This window comes from Castanea sativa, chromosome 9 (assembly GCF_040712315.1).
Source record: "Castanea sativa cultivar Marrone di Chiusa Pesio chromosome 9, ASM4071231v1".
In the NCBI taxonomy this organism is placed as follows: domain Eukaryota; kingdom Viridiplantae; phylum Streptophyta; class Magnoliopsida; order Fagales; family Fagaceae; genus Castanea; species Castanea sativa.
The window spans coordinates 1696530-1713907 of record NC_134021.1 but is presented as its reverse complement, the minus strand read 5'-3'; the positions used below and the strand labels follow the sequence as shown (position 1 = coordinate 1713907).

The following is a 17378-nucleotide window of genomic DNA, read 5'->3' as shown; positions in this document are numbered from 1 at the left end:
GGATTAGACTTATAATAGGAAGGATGTTGGAGTTGGTCATTACCATTGGATGAAGAGGGAAATATTTCATTTTTTTTCACATTAAATAAATGCTTAGTCATCACATTTATCACAGCTTCTGTTTGAATTGACAAATACACTATCCCAACCTTCACAAGTAGTGACACGGCTACTGCTGCTGCATTGTGCATTTGCTTGGTTTAACTCTTCCATCAGTTTCATGTCTTGCTCGTATACCAAACTGACCCCACATTGCCACACAGGATTTCTTGCATCAGGATATCTTGAACCAGAGACCCTTTCAAATACGAGTAATTCTTAGGTACTCCCGGAGTATGGAGAATGGTGTTCCCTCCTCTCACATTCATGGTGGGGTCTGCTCATTAAATTTATGATGGGGTCCACCATGAATGTGAGAGGAGGGAGCACCATTTCACTATACTCCGGGACTACCTAAAAATTTTCCTTCAAATACAACCTCAATCTGACTGCATTCACCATTCCCAAAAGTACTAAACCAATCATCACGAGACAAATACAATAACCAAATGCGTTCCCCATCACATTTACGAAAAAACAATTCAGAGACATACTGATTGTGAGGCATATCACCAATGGCTTTCACACGAGCTCTAAAACCAGAATAGACAGGTGCTCTGAAAAGAGCACATAGAGTGAATCCCATCCACCTACTATTACACCAATTTGGAGACAACACTATGCTCATTGAGTTCCCCCAACTTTGATGAGTTAACCACCGCGGAACTAAATATCCGGGAATAATGATCTGAAATTTAGTTTTAGATCCATCCTCTTTTCTTTTGGTAGCAATTTCATATCCGGTTTTGTGACAAAAGAGTCCCTGTACCCCAAAAAAAAAAAAAAAACACGATATTCCATTTAACAAGTGAAGAGAAAGAGTCAAAGAGAGAGAAAGAAGAGATCACCTGTAGGTAACGGTTCAATATTGTAAATGCCACCCCACCACTGCTCTCATCATACCCACGAAAAAAATGGGGAAGAACAAGGTCGTGACAAACTGCTTTGTCTAAGCAGTGCTGGTGATGGTTCTAGGGAACAACAGCTTTCCATATTTATATATCTCAGGGTTGATGGAAGCTCTGGCACTGATCGAAGCTTCTTGCAATTGCTCAAAACAAGAGCTTCAAGTTTTGAAAGTTGACTGAAGATTGCAGGCAGGGTGACAAAATTGTTTGAACTTAGTGATAAATATTTTAACGAGGACAAGCAGCCTATACCATTAAGTTCTATTTCTTCAAGTTGAGAAATCCCACTCAAATCAAGTCTTTCCAAACACTTTATTTTCCATAAGCTCTTTGGTAGGTTGGCAAGTTTTGAGCATCCGGAAAGATCAAGAGATTTAAGAGACCTCAAACTATCCACGTTGCTTGGAAGGCATTTGAGATCTTTGCAGTCTTTTAGATCTAGAATTTCAAGGGCAGTCAAACACTCGATTGATGAGGGTGGTAGTTCCTCAATAGCAGTACAACCCAAATTAAGTTCCAATAGGCTTTTCATAGTTCCCTTAAATTCTGGAATCTTCTTGATTTTTGAGCAACCAAAAAGATCAATAGACATAAGGGACTCCATTTTAGCTGACAAGCTGGGAAAATCGGTAAGAGATTTGCAGAAAATCAGATTTAAATTTTTAAGCTTGCTGAGTTGTCCAATAGATGGGTGTAACCCAACCAAATTAGTGCACCGTTCAAGGCTTAGTATCTCAAGTCTCGTAACCCTTGAAAAGTCAGGTGTCCTAATCAGGTTCACGGACCGGGAACGATTGATGGACTTTACCTTTCCTAAACACTGTTAAAAAGAAGAAAAAAAAACCATTTAACATAGAATTTAGTCTAATAAGTAAAGAATTCTTTGAAATCAAAACAGCCTTATTAATGAAAGGAGAAAGCTCAAATACACCGGCACCATATTGTAGCTACACTTAAAGAAAAGAGAAATAATACATAATAGAAATGCAGTTAAAAGAACCAAATTACCTTTGCTCCTTCCCAAAGATATTCACACTTGCTATACTGCAAGTCAAGTTCAACAAGTTCCTTTGGTTGGAAACTAGATGTCAAATATTTTAAAGAACAGTAGGTCCATGAAGGATGTCTTAGGCCATTTAGGAAGACGATTGAGAGCAATTGAGATGTGCTGCCCATCAATTATTAGCAATCTAAGATTAGACATCTTTGGAAAAACTATAGGAAATTCTTCAAAGTTGAAATCTGCTTTCCAATTATTGATGACTATGGCTTGAATTGCTTTTGTTGCCTATGATTTCAAAAGCAGACACTTCAGATTTATACAAACAAATGATAAGAAATTAGAATTACTACAGTAAACCCTTAAAAGGAGATAAATAAATTTACTCCCTCAATTTTCCATATTTATAACCTCCTCTTAATTATTGGTATGCTCAAGAAGGCTAAGGTGGGAAATTGCCTCATTGAGCCGAACTAAAAATAATTTAATTTTTGCATTCACTTCCCTCCCAAAACAGTGGGTCCAACTTTCAAATTTCATAATAGAAAATAGTAAGATGCACTACATATTACCAATTTACCATTTGGCATTGCGATTTTGTGGAGAAAAAAAGTGATTTAAATGAAAATGTATAAAGATTGGTGTTTGAAAATGTATCAAAGAACCATATTACCTTTGCTCCTTCCCAAAGATATTCAAACATGCTAAATTGCAAGTCAAGTTCAACAAGTTCCTTTGGTTGGAAACTAGATGGCAAACATTTTAAAGAATAGTATTTCCATGAAAGATGTCTTAGGCTATTAGGAACACGATTGAGAGCATTTGGGATGTGCAACTCGTCAATTATTAGCAATCTAAGATTAGACATCTTTGAAAAAACTTCAGAGAATTCTTCAAAGTTGAAATCTGCTTTCCTATCCTTGATGACTATGGCTTGAATTGCATTTGTTGCCTGCGATTTCAAAAGCAAACACTTGAGATTTACACAAGAAAATGATAAGAATTAAGAACATTAGAATTACCACAGTAAAGCCTTCAAAGGAGATAAAAAATATCTACTCCCTCTATTTTCCATATATATAACCCCCTCTAAACTATTGGCATGCTCAAGAAGGCTGTGAACTGAACTCAAAATAATTTAATTCTTGCGCTCCACTTCTCTCCCAAAACGGTGGGTCCAACTTTCAAATTTCATAATAGAAAATAGTAAGATGCACTACATATTACCAATTTACCATTTGGCGTTGCGATTTTGTGGAGAAAAAGAGTGATTTAAATGAAAATGTATAGAGATCGGTTTTTAGCCTTGTGATTTTAAGAGAACACAATTCGTGGAGTGTTTTTTTTTTCTTTTCCATTGCATTTTCACACTTCGACTTTTTGTATAAAAAATACTTTCCAGTTGCCACAGATTTTATCAAATACTTAATTTCATTTTTTAAAAACACATTTTCAAAACACAATTTTTAATATGTAATACAATTTTTAATGTATTACATATTAAACCCTATTAGTAACTAATACATTATAGTACATCGTATTTTAAAGATTTTATATTTTTAATCAATTTAAAATTCATACCGTCATACATTAAAACAATAAAGGTGCACTTCTACACGTAGTTTTAAAAACAGAAACAGTCAAAGAACCGAAAATAGGTTCAATTTTTTATTTTTACCAGTTGGATTGGAGATGTTCATGGTTGATCCACCGGTTTGATTCCTAGTAGAACCATTCAATCTAGTCCAGTTTTTAAAACCATGCTTTTACTTTTTAAAAATTCATGACCAAGAGCGTAAAAAATAGGAAATTACAACATTACTTTTTGTTGTGATGGAAGAAAGCAAATAAAGCCTATAGAATGAAGTTTTTTTTTTTAATAATATATATATATATATATATATATATATATATATATATATCCTTATCTTCAATGTAGGAACTAAGAGATTAGTGATTGGTTGATTGCATTTAAAAAAATGAATTCAATTTTATTAAAAAATACTTAATGATATTATGTTATTAAACTATAAGACCATTCGCATCAGTCTATGTAAAATATACTAAGACTCACATTTTAGCCAACCAACCCAGAAAACCACCCACATCATACCATGTGAAAATGTGTAAAACATTTACAAAACTACAATAACCATGTAAATATAGAGGTTACTGTAGTTTTTTTATTTTATTTTATAATTATTTCGCATCTCTCTCTCTCTCTCTCTCTCTCTCTCTTTGTTGCTTCCCAACCCAGACCGTCCAACTACCACTAGCACCATAACCCATTACAAAATTTGATCAAACCCAATGGTAGCTCAAGCCCATCAACCCAAACCCAAAATCAAATCCAATCAGTAGCACAAAAAAACATACAATAGAGATACAAGGTGTGGACAAACTCATAATCTCACCATTAGTAAGGGGGGGGGGGGGTATGGTAACCAATCAAATCAGGAAGGATCTGGTTGTTTAAATCACTGCAAAACTAGTTGTGGATGGATTTTGAGTTAATTTGTTAAGGTGGGGTAGGTGGTGGTGATGTGAGAGAGTGATTTCCGTGTGGATTGCGTGCGTGTGTGTGTGTGTGTGCGCGCGCGTGTGTGTGTGTGTGTGTGTGTGTGTGTGAGAGAGAGAGTGCGTGTGTGTGTCTTGGGTTTAATAGGTTTGGAAAGGAAGACCGTGTGTGAGAGAGATAGTGGTTTTTGTTTGAGGAGCAGGGAGGTATGATTTGGGAAAATTAATAAATAAATAAAAATTGATAAAGAAATAGTATATAATGAAATGCCGTGTATATAGATAATTTAATGTGGTGTTTTTTGAAAAATAGTTGTGTAAATAGAACAAATAGGTTTTTAAGCTAAAATAGACCATAAATTTTACACAAGCTAATGTGAATGCTCTAAAAAATCGCCATAGACAATATATTAGCATATTAAATGAACATAGTCTATATTTTGTTACTTAGATACTTAGGTAAGCACTTACCTATTGAAGTTTTTTTTTCAAGAACTAATTTGCTGAACACAATTATGTCACTCTACTTACTCAATCTTATTTGCTAAAATAAAATTATTGCTTCTTACCATATTGTTCTCCAATACATGAAACAAGTCCTCAATGAGCCACAACCTACTCTGCCTTCCAAGCTCTCCACATGATTGTTGACGAACAATTTTTTCACCCATTTCTTGTAGTAGATCATGCATCCCCAATTTTTCATCGTATCTTGTGACAGTTAGGAGAGATTTGTCCAAGAGAACACTTATACCAATTCTTGCATTAAAACCACAATTCTCTAATATATGTATTACTTCAAATTTGGACCACCCCTTAAAGAAACATGCAATATCTAAGAATATCTCCTTCCACATATCCTCTAGTCCATCATAACTTGTTTTAAGTATATCAAATATTCCTTTTTTAGAATTTTTTTTTTATAGTCCAATGCACTTTGCCATTCATCTATTGTTCTTCCAATTAAAAAGGAACCCAATGTAACAAGAGCTAATGGAAGGCCACTAGCATATTTTACAACTTCCTGAGAGAGCTGCATATAACCTTCTTTGGGTTGCTCATTTTTGAAGGCTTTCAAACAAAAAAGTTTTGAGGCATCATTATTCTTTAGTCCATTAGGCTTATATATTTTAAGAACTCCATGTTCAACCAACACATGTTCATCTCTAGTTGTTATGATGATCCGACTCCCCAATCCAAACCAGTCATGCTCTCCAACCAAATTTTCTAATTGACTTATGTGATTAACATCATCTAGGACAAGTAAAACTTTTTTATGACATAACCTATTCTTGATTATGTTAACTCCTTGATGAACATCCCATATCTCTGTATTTATTTCCCCCAAATTTTGTTTAAGAAATTGTTTTTGTAATTAAAGCAAATCACCTTTTTCTGACTTTTCCCTAACATCAGCAATAAAACTAGATACTTCAAAATGATCAGAATACATTTCATAAACAACTCTAGCAAGAGTTGTCTTTCCAATTCCCCCCATACCACAAATTCCTATCATGCAAACATTATTCCCAAAATCTAAATATGAAGGGATCAATTCTTCCCTGATAGATTCCATTCCTACCAAGTTTTTGTTAATTCTTGAGAATTTTGAACTCAATTTCTTCTTCATTTTTTCAACAATGTGTTGGATAAATTCTGACTCATGCCTGCAAATAAGATAGAAAATATTCATGTGATGGCCCAAACCAAATATTTTATTATTTCTCACAATATGTTGGATGAATTCTTACTCATGCCAATGCACAAGATAGAAAATAATTACATGATGGTCCAAACCAATTAAAAAAACCACAAGAGGAAGAAAAATATTAGTCTCCTTGCTCAAACACATTTGAATTCATTTGCTCAAGTAGCGTGGATTGAACTACCCATATAAGAACAGAAGAGAATTACGTGGACTAAATTCATGAATGTAACTACTCTTAGCAAAAGAAAAAGTATAAAATAAAGAACACGTGAGAGTTATGTGATTTAGTCTTACAGTATGCATCTACAAAGGAAACTCTTAAGAGCTACATCTTTAATATATGAGTGAAGTACAAATCTTGTATTACAATGAACCCAATCAGGGATGGAACCAGAATTTGTTGTTTGGGGGAAGGGAGGCGAGACTAAACTATCATATTAATTTGTAATTCAAGAAAAACTCAAGTTACTATATATATCTATTCATACGCAAAAGTTACACATCAACAAAATTATCTTATACGAGAATTTTACATCATTTCTAAACTTTGCTTAAGTGTACGCGAGTTTTTCAATTTGCCATAGATATCTTTAACAAATATTCAAAAAAAAAAAAGCATTTAGCATCCTCCATTAAAATTATAATCAACAGTGGTCTTTCATATAATAAAAATCCATCCATTATCATCTCCATTGTGAAATTTTGAGCAATTTCTTTTTCAATGTAAACTATCAATTAAATAAAGAGAAGTGTATCTCTCTCCAAAATTCCCTCTCACTGAACCTAGATTGAATCTCTCTATCTCTTGCTTTGTGTATAGACTATTGACATAAAAGCTTAGCACATAGGAACCACACACCTAATAACCTTGACACAGACCCGAACCTGATTACCCAACCACAACTTGCCAGCGACAAAGAGAGAAGCTAGTTGTACGATAACCTTAACCCAAACTGATCAACAAGAAAGAGAAGAAGCTAGTTGTATGAACTCACAAGAACAACGTGATCAAAAGTAGTTTTGTCGATTTGCTACTTGGGTGTGAGGGAATCAACCTAGAATTTTGACATTTAGGTCTAGCGTTTTCATATCTACCTGCCTATGAAGCCAAAATAGAGATTTGAATCGAGTCTGGGTTTGGAGAATTGGGATGAGGTTTGTGTTTGATTTTGATTTGATGTTGTAATCTTGGGTTTATTGTTTGATCTCTTTTGTGGCATAGTTCATTTTTTGGGTTTGTTGTTAATGTTTTGGTATGTTGTTTAGCTCAGTGGGTTTGTTGTTTGATCTCTCTGTGGCATATTTCATTTTATGTGTTTGTTATTCATTTGGATTCGCTAATTATCACAGTCGATTTGTTATTTGATCTCCTATGGCATAGTTCATTTTCTAGCTTTGTTGTTCATCTTGTTCATTTTCCTTTCTTTCCAGCCAAACAAGATTTTAGGGGAAATTGGGAATTTGCTTTTGGTTTAAGGAGGGTATTGTTGTCATTTCAGGTGGTGTTAATGGGTTCCATGTCAACAAGTGTCACCTGACTCAATTGCTTTTCCCTCCAACTTAACTAAGAAAGTGACAGGAAGGGGAAAAGTGCTATATAGGTTTTAGTTTAGGGGGCTGATTGTGAATCCTTGTACTTCGGGGGTAAGTGTAAAATAAAGTATAGTTTATGGTGGAAACATTTAATTTCCCATAAAATAATTTAAACTCAACCAAACTAGAGATTTATGGCCAAAAAGAAAAAAATAATTATGATCACTTTTACATTTAAAGGCATTGTCAAATTTTGAATAATCAGGTGGTGCCCCTACTAATAATTGCACCAATGAATTTGCATACATCAATTTTATATATAAGTAAAAATTTTATTAATCAACTAAAAATGTGCCTCCATGTACACAATAAGAACACAAAATTCAGCATAAAATCTTTTTTCATTCATCAAGTTCAAGATTTGCTCTTCTTCAAATATCAAAGGCAAATCCAATATTTTATTTCTGACATGTGTATAAGGTTTTTTTTGATAAGTTAGTGGTACCAATTGATTTAATAAATTAAAGGAAAAAGAAGAAAGAAAATTATAAACTATAAGCTAAATAAAAAGAAATTAATCTAAAATACAATTGAAAAAGGAAAAGAAGAATTTTGCACATTTCAAGCTTTTAATGTCATTTTTTCGTACCTAAAAAATTAAGGAAGAGGGATGAATTGAGTGAGAATGTGTGAGAGCATTTGGATGAAAGTGAGAGGCTTTTGCCTTTGGGGAATTGGGTAATTCGCTTCTGTAAGAATTTTGAGATATGAGAATAGAAAGGTGGCTTCTAAAACAAGCCTACACAAAAAGCTAAGGATAAACTAAGGTATGATACCTTAAGTGTAGTACAATAGGTTCCTAAATTAAACTAAACACCTTATTGCATTCACCAATAAATACAATATTATTCTTTCCAAGAATAATTGAATATAGGGCAACTGTGTTTTTAAAATTTAATTAGAGAACTTAATGTACTACACTCTACTACACCTAAAGTACATACAAATTTTACCTAAAAATTAAAGGCTAAACGTGTGAGGGAGGGAGTTTCAATTCAATAGAAAAAGTCAAAATAATAATAAAAGCAAATCAATATGTTAAGACAAAGAGAAAGCTTAAGGAGAGTGTGGTAGCTGAATTCGAGGAAAGCTAAGCCTTCTAGAGATAAGAGAGAAGAGTAACAAATGAGTACATTCTTATTGCTTAAATCATTATACAGATTGTTCTATGCTTTTATAGATATTTTTATTGTGTAAACAATATTTTATTAAGTAAATTTTTTAACAAAATTGGACAAAAAGTCTGAATTGAATAAATTTGAAACTTAAAAGACTCAATTGAACAAAAATAAAGGTAAAAGATTGAAATGAATTTCAGCCAAACTTAGACGATGCAATTTGCATTTTAATCTTAAATTTTTTTTTCAAATGCTGATGTGACATTTATTATTATTATTTTAGTTGACACATAAGTTTCAAGTGTTTCAACAATGCACACCGTTTTCCATGTAAACGTTTTCCATACGTGAGTGAGTTAACTGTAAGGTTCAAATTGACTGTGACCTAAAAATGTAAAGATCAATATGGTATTTTCACCTAAACTTATCTAATTTTACCAAAGGAACTGAATATATATAATTTATCCATTGATTTGGCCATTTCACAATTTAGTATACAAAGTTTCAATTACTTTTTAAATCCTAAAACCATTAGGGTTCCATCTAAATTAGAGTTCTTTCACACATGTGAGACTTGTGAGCAATTTTACGGACTAGCTTGAAGGAATAACCCCTCACAATTCCAACCCTAGTGCTTGACCATGCTGCAATGGACGAAGAGGAAGAGGAAAAAAGAAATGAAATTGAGGGATGAATTAGTCTACAAAATACAAAATCTATTAATTTGGGTAGAATCCTAATGGTTTCATTTCAGTCCAAAATTTTGGGTATGGATATAATTAAAATTTTGTGAAATCCCAAATCACAAAGAGTAAATTTTAATATACCAAAAAAATATAATGAAGATAATAGATTATTAGGTACAAGTTTTGTTGGCTTATTTAGTGACAAATTTTATGTATTTATTCTCTCATTTTTATGTAGTTTTGTGTGCATAATTGTATTACAATACACCCAACATCCGGTTTCTATTCTTTAACCCCTTAAATTAAATATTTTTTTTAATTCTTTATTTTTTATTTATTCTTTCTCTCTCATTATTTGTAGACAAGAACCACCACAAATCTACCGACACCACCACCCCCACAAGCCCACCACCGCTGGGCTACACAGACCTGACACTACCACCACCACTAGCAACCGACTAAAATCCACAATCCACCATCAACGCCAAAAAAAAAAACTTGAAGTGGATAGACTAGCACCAATCCACCATCAATACTAAATGCAGCAACCCACAGTCCCCACCACTGTGACTCTGAGCAAAACCCAGACCCACAGCCACAATCAACAAACAGCCCCACCACAAACCCATCCACCATCCACCACTCACCACAAAGCCATCGGAACAAATCAGAACAACCACATCACCACACCCAAATCGGAATAACCAGATACCCATACCCAAATTGGAACAGATCAAAACAATCACATGCCCATACCCATACCCAAACCAGAACGACTACACTCATACCACCAAACCAACCAACTAGCCACCACCACTGAAAATCTGAAGAACACCACCCCCAGACCTCAAACTCCAACCATCTACATCATAAAATCAAAAAATTAAAATAAAAACAGCAACCCATGGTCCCCACCACCATGAGCAAAACCCAAACCCACCGATCCACCACCATTAGAACACGGAGAACTCAGAGAAGAGAGAATCGGAGATCCTACCTAAAATCACGAGGGAGAGTTAAGAGAGAAGAGAGCTTCGGAGACTGAGAGAGCAGTGCATAGAGTTGAGAGAGAAGAGAGTTTCGGAGATTGAGAGAGACTGAGGAAGAAGTGCAGAGAGAGGGAGAAAGTGAATAAAAATTATGTCCCTAAATAAAAATAGTTCTTTTTTAATTATTGCAAAGGAGCGTACCTAAGTCCAAATAAGGGGTCTCGCTAAATATAAATAAAAAAATAAAATAAAATAAAAAGGTCACATACTATTTCTAATAATATTACAAAAATTTAACAATTATATGTTGCAATATTTCAATTCACGCATGATATGCTACATTTTTTAATAACTATTTATATTCTATACTTTATAATATATAAAATAAGACCGGACGTTTATATATAAGAAATAAATTTGTCATGAAAATTATACCTATCTTGTAAATCCCAACCTGAGAGATTAGCCACTTCTCTCAAAGTAGACCTCTATGTTTCCACCTCCTCTATGCTCTCCTTAAATTTGTATTCATCAAATGCTTTTTCAAATGTTCCCTTCTATTTTCGTATATCAGATAGATTCACATGGTAAAAAATTGGCCAAACTTCCAATCCTTTCTCTTTCCTGCATCTAACAATATGCACTAATTCATCCAAGCACCATGTCAAAAATGCATAGTTTATTGAGAAAATTACTATAGCAAATTTCGATTCCTCTATGGCTTTCACTAGCTCTTGTGAGATAAATTTTCCTCTCTCAAGGTTTTCATCATCCCTAAAGGTAAAAATGCCTTTCCTTATCAAAGCATTATATAGATGATCCGTAAAGTTTTTACGGGTGTCCTCACCTCTAAAACTGAGAAAGACATCGTATCTTCGACGATGTGTTGAAGAAGAAGACGGTGATGAAGTCGAGGCTCCTTGGGTGCTCATGGAAACCGGTAAATCTTGAGCTATAATATAGATCCAAAAAAAAAAAAAAAGATAGGATCAATTAAAATGAAGAGAAATATATTAAGAGAAATGATATGTCCACAACATTTTTACAACAAATTCTAAGTGGCAGGTTGTTATTGGTTATTATTGTTGGGGCAAAAAAGTAATCTTAATATTAGGTTCAAATCTAAACTAATAACAACTAACCACCTATAATTTGTTATGAAAATGTTGTAAAAATGTTGTGGACATAGCACCTCTTATATATTAAAAGGAATGAAAATTAAGGAAAGAGAAAACAATTTGATGTGGATTTTTCATCTCAAGGGCGAAGTGAAAGGAAAGATATAAAAATGATGAATATGTGAGAAAATTGAGAACTTTACCGATCGAAACTCTCCTGAAACTACGCTTGATTTGATTCCTACTAGATAAGTTTCCTGTTTAATAATAAAGGAAGGGTGAGATGAGAGGTAGAGGGAGCTTATTCACAATGTTTGCATTGCCAAACAGTACAAAACCGCCGTTTTGTACTGAGTCAAGTCAACAAGACTTCTTTCTAGAAAGTTAGGTAATTTCGCAGTGACCAGGCTATAATATTAATAAGTTATTAAATATTAAATGTCTTTTGATTTAAACAATGCACTCATGCACCACAGCTGGTTTGTCTTTTCCCTGAGAAAAAAAATGCTTCATAGCGTGGCAAAGGACAGAGACTTCGTGGTGATCAGCCGTGAAATACCGTTTAAATTTCTTGTAATATTTATAAATTTAAATTACAAAGGGCAAGTTGCGAAATTTAAGAGTAGTTATAGATCACAAATTATTTCACAACTAATTTGTCACAAGACTCACAATTCTGATGTTGCTGATTTTTTTTTTTTTTTTTTGAGATAATGTTGCTGATTGTAAGTGATTAATTGTCACTTGTACATAGACCCACTATTTTTTCATTAATTACACTCTGTCATGCTCATGTCACAGTAGTGACAAGTAGTCGTAAAAAATATTATGGTCCTAGACTTTTTTGAAATTTAATTTAGAGTAAGAGATCCAAAATTCAATGCTCAGATTTAGAAGTGTTCACAATGCAGTTATTCGGCAAACTTGCCACCATTCCTTAGGAACCGGTTACCATTTCATTAGCTCTAGTCATGACTGCCAACAATTAGTTCTTTGACTTCCCAATTTTTGGGCACTAGTGTGGCTTAAGTTTAGTTGGCACAACCAAAAATCCCACAAATTTCCCAAATCTAACCTACAGCCAAAATCCACTAATCAAACCCACAAATCCTAAATCAAACCCATAGATTTAACAAATCAAACCCACATATCAAAAAAATTAAAACCTATATATCAAAATATCAAATCAAAGAGAAAATATGAAGGGTTAAAGAGACTTACCTTTGATTGACCTTAATTTGCTTCAAATTTGCTACAATTTGTCTTAGATATACTTTGATTATTTGGATTTCTAGGTTTCTAGCTTACTAGATTATTGGGTTTGGTGTGGGTTTTTGGGTTCGGTATGAGTGTGGGTTTTTGGGTTTGGACTTTGGTGAGAGAGAGAGAGAGAGAGAGAGAGAGCATGATGTGAGGAGGATGGGTTTTGTGAGATATGCATACATATATCCATGCGGTTCGGTTTGTAGTAAAATACCATATTCAATTCCAACCACTTCATCTAACCAGCGACAGAATGAGAGGTAGTTTCCAGTCACCTATTTCAGTTCCGTCAATCCGCTTGTTTTCCGGTTTTTGTCAAAATTGTGTGTTGAGCCTTGATTTTTCTAAAAAATATTTTTATTAATTTTTCATGAAAATTAAAATGAAGCATTAATTTTTTTTTTTAAAAAGCATAATCGAACTTTTTTGACTAATATACTTCTTGATTTTTCTCATGTTTGTCCAAGATGTAATCTTCCTGAAACTACTTTGCATGTTATAAGGGATTGTATATGGGCCAAAGATGTTTGGATAGCTCTTCCTGGACAAAGACCCATTAATTTCTTTTTGTTACCCCTAGCTTCTTGGTTGAAAGAATATCTTATTCAATAGCATCCAGAAATTCACAATTATAACCCCCCATCTGCCACCAGTAACCAAATGGTGCACAAAACCCTTCACCTCTCTTCAGAGTTTCTTCTTCTCATCCATGTAGAGTTTCTAATATTCCCAAATGCATCTTAAATATATCTTGGAAACCTCCTGTTGATCCTTTCGTAACTCTAAATTCCGATGATAGTACCTTAGGTAATAAGAAATTCACATGGTAGATGGATCACTGGATTTTATTCACATATAGGCTTAACAACGAATAATATAGCTGAGCTTTGAGCAGTTAGGCAACGGCTATCTATGGCTTGGGATGCAGGCATAAATTTTTTTAAATATAGAGGTAGACTCTACTTTAGTTATTAAATGCAACCTTTCCTGAAGATATGGCTTTGGCCTTTGCCCCTTTAACTTGTGATTGCTGGATACTCCTGGCAAGAGACTGGACGGTCTGTCTACATCATACTTACCATGAGGCAAGGGGAGTGGCGGACAGGCTAGCAAAAAGGGGAAGGGAGCAAAGCAATCAACTGGAAATATATGCACAATGTTCATCTTAATAACCTTGTGCAGAAATGCACTACTAGAGAGTGCTCTATGAATCCTTTTGTAAACTGACACCAACTACATGTGTCTAATGGGCTTACGTGATGTACTTTGCTTTTAAATATTATCCATTTTCACCCCAAAAAAAAAAAAAAGTTCTTTTCTTAGTCCTGATAAGCGATAATGAGTGATTGTCTTGTATAACTGAGAATCTCTGCTAAATCACTGGCTTTTTAGATTTTGTTTCAATTTATAACGAGTCATGTTTAACTTAACCTATATGTATATATATCAAAAGGCACTGTACAAATCATTCAGTTGCCGCAATCCTGACTGCTCAGGTATAAAAGCCCACAGTACCTATATACATGCTTGATTACAAGTTACTGGGAAAGAGACCAATGCTCACAAGATCTTTTAATAATCATTTAAATTGCACCACAATAATACCATAACATTTTGACATAATGTTAATATAAAGATAGAGCAAGGGATTATAGGATCATTTTCAAAAATAAATATAAAAGATAAACATAAATTTCTCTCTGTTTGTGTTATCTGCTACAAAAGTCTCCTTCATATATCCTCTCTCTAGCTTTAAAAACCTGAAACATCAATAAAAATTCAACTAAGCATTCAAAACTAGTATAGTCTACAAGCCTGGCACGTTTAAATTGCCACCAATTTTAACAAAAGATAGATTTGATTTTCTAGTCTGGAATACTTAGAGAAGGTTTCAAAACTTCATGCTATATGATATAGTTGACATAAATTGCAGTATAAAGAAGACGAATTAGAAGAAGGGAGGGGGAGAGGGGGACAATTTTGTAGAAAGGAAGAATCCTTTGTTCTACTAACCTGATTTTGCCAATCTGTGAAATTTGTTCCATGAGCATACAGAAATGCTTGTAAATTTTCGCAAAATAGATAAATATCAACTCAAAATTTTATCCATTGCTTAATAGGGTCTATGCCTATGAACCAAGCCAATGTGTGTCCTTAGTTTTTTCGTTACTCTTTCAATTAATTGAGAAATAATCTACTACCAAGTTAAGGTGCTCTTTCATACCCTGTGCGTTCAAATGCCACAATCAAAACTCAACTAAGCAGTAAGAATTGGAGTTTTTTGAGCAATAAGTTAGTTTGGGCCAGCCATGTTAACCAGACCCAGACTAAGAGGCCAGGAATAGGCTAAGCTAGTCTTAAAGGACAGCAGGTGCTAACCAAACAATAGACTCAACCAGGTTAAAAACAACTTCAAACTGATTAGAGAATATTATGATTCTCTCACATCATCCTTTGATTCAAAATTAATTTTCTCTATATCATTTAGAATGGTGTTCATCAGCAAAAGCAATTACAAGTAAACATAATTATTGTTGTTGGCACAAGAAATACATCATCGAAAAGTAAACAATAATTAAATCACAGGGAATGCTGTTATAATAAAATTAGCAAGCAAGCTCAACCCATGCGCAATTTAGAACAATTCTTCTAACCTTAGTTTTCCTTGAGCCATTCCACACATCTCTATGTATAATTCATACTAATACTTTTTTTGGTAACTCTTACAGATAAATGGTTAAAACTTGGAAAAATGTATTTGATTTATTACTCATTTTCTACACCAACTAGTCTTTGTATGTAAGAATAACAAAATTCAATTCCAGAAGACAGCAAACAAATAACTTCATTGTCATAATTAAACAAAGATGTAAAGAAAATTGACTTGTATGAGTAAATAAATCTGTAAACAAAGACATGGATGGTGTACACAGACCATCATTTAAGACAATTAGCAAGATACTTATCATATGACAAGCTCTAAATCTTGATATTCATTTAATCAGGTAAACATTTTAAAATGTGACATTGAATATTCTTGTTTTCAGTCCCTCTCTCTTGCTCGATATCATAGATCTAATTCATACCTAATCTAGAAGATCAAAGCCTTAAAATTGCTCTCACTTTTTCACAACAATAATGACAAAAGAATTAATCAAATTATATAAAAGAAAGTTTTTGGGAAAATGTAAATTAAATAATGCTATTTAAAATACTTACATGAGATCCAAAGAATAAAAAGCCAAAATAATTTCTTTCTCCAATTCCACTTACTCCACAGTCTCTTTTTTCTCAAGTTTGGTTCTTAACAGCAAAAGCAAAAGGAATTAACATGCAAGCCCATGATAAATCACCAACAAAGAACAAAATACATAAACATAAAAACTCATTCAGACATTTTCACAAACAATACATATGCACTCATTGATACACCTGAATCTTCAATAAGAACTAAAATTCCAAACAACAAAAATAACATTCTCAAAATCCTTAGCTACTTCATCAACTATAAAACCCAATGGCAGTATCCTCTATATTAATCCAACTAAAAAAATGCACATGGATGAATAAAATAAAATAAAAACCTTCAATGTCGAAACAAATCAGAGAGTGGGTAAGAGAGATTGCAGAAATATTAATCTGCCCCCAAAAAAATCTCTTTATGGATGACTATCAATGTAAATTTCCTCAAATCTTAACTGTAAGAGTTAACCAAAAAAATCATTAGTGCGAACTGCAATATATCAATGGCAGTAGAAGCAAGAAAAAAAGAAACTAAATGAGAATTCTTCAAGATGCAGAAACTTCTACTCCCCTCGTCTCTCTCCCTCAAATTTTACAGAGAAAAAAAAAATCAACAAATGGTACCAATCTCAATGCGTGAATACAAACAATTTACTCAAAAACCAATCTCAGTTTACCTAAAAACCAACAATTGGTACCAAACTCAAAAACCAACAAAATTTACTCAAAGTGTGAATAGCAAATACACAGAATCAGAGAACTAGGTTTTCAGTTTTCACATAAATAAAAGAAGGAACACTGATCAACCATAAATAGGATGCAAAATTAGGTTTGAATTATCTACATTAGCAAAATTTCTTATTAGAGCAGTGTAATGAGTGAAGCTTGAGAATGCATTTTCTATCTAAATCATATTCTTAACTTGCCAAAGGTTTTATAGTTATTAAGCTTCTTGAAAGTGATGAAGAAAAACAAAAAGACAACTGGACTATACTTGTTAGCGACCAAACCAGCTGCACGGCAAGAAAGAAAATAAAATAAATCAGGATTAGACTTATAACAGAAAGGATGTTGGAGTTGGTCATTACCATTGGATGAAGAGGGAAATATTTCATTTTTTCACGTTAAATAAATGC

The 17378-nt window shown here is 33.4% G+C and overlaps 1 pseudogene; it reads right to left on the bottom strand.

The window, feature by feature from the left end:
• Positions 1-93: 93 nt before the first annotated feature.
• On the bottom strand, positions 94-11550 carry LOC142610457 (TMV resistance protein N-like; annotated as a pseudogene).
• Between the last annotated feature and the right edge of the window lie 5828 nt (positions 11551-17378).